The sequence below is a fragment of the Borostomias antarcticus genome (assembly GCF_949987555.1).
Source record: "Borostomias antarcticus genome assembly, chromosome: 8".
Classification (NCBI taxonomy): Eukaryota; Metazoa; Chordata; class Actinopteri; order Stomiiformes; family Stomiidae; genus Borostomias; species Borostomias antarcticus.
Window position 1 is genome coordinate 2,372,391 of NC_140241.1, and position 720 is coordinate 2,373,110.

Genomic DNA, 720 nt, shown 5'->3' on the forward strand with positions numbered 1-720 from the left:
TTCCTTGTGTTGTGTAGTACCTCAGCGGTACTTCAGCGAGGCCTATCAACGCGGCGCCGTGCGTCCGTGTTACGACGAGCCCGGGGCGTTAGCAACACCAAGGTCACGGGGTCAGAGTTCACACACCTATTCCGCAGATGTTTACTATCAACAATCCTCCTTCTGAAGCACCTATTGTATTTTAGATTGCTATTCTTGCACTTTGCCTTCAGCGCTAGATTATGCTCTTAGTCACTTGTTTTAGAAAGACGATACACTTGTGAGTTCTGGCAAGTAGTAGTACATTGGCTTTTCCTACGTAAAATGCAATTATTGTTAGTGGCTAAATGCGTCTGCTAAATGACTGTAATGTAATGTAATGTAATGTTTGCGCCTCCTAGATCTCCCAACGACCAGTAGAATAGAGGAGTGAACCCAGATAGCAAGCGGATGTGTAATGATTCTGGGCCATATATGGGCCGGAACTAAGCCACAAGGGCCAGATCTGGCCTGTATATGGCCCAGATCCGCTTGCTATCTGGGGAGCAGCAGCGCCGGTCCGGGTGGATGGTTGTGTGAGCTGCTCCTTCTCCGAGCTCAGAGGAGGCCGTATCAGGAGGCGCGTGGTGGAGGGGGCACACATCTCCTCCTCCACAGATGATGAAAGGTTCCGGTTGACAGACGTCTCCCGGCCAAACACAGCCTGACAGGGGGCATGAGAGAGCGGAGAGGAGAGGAGTG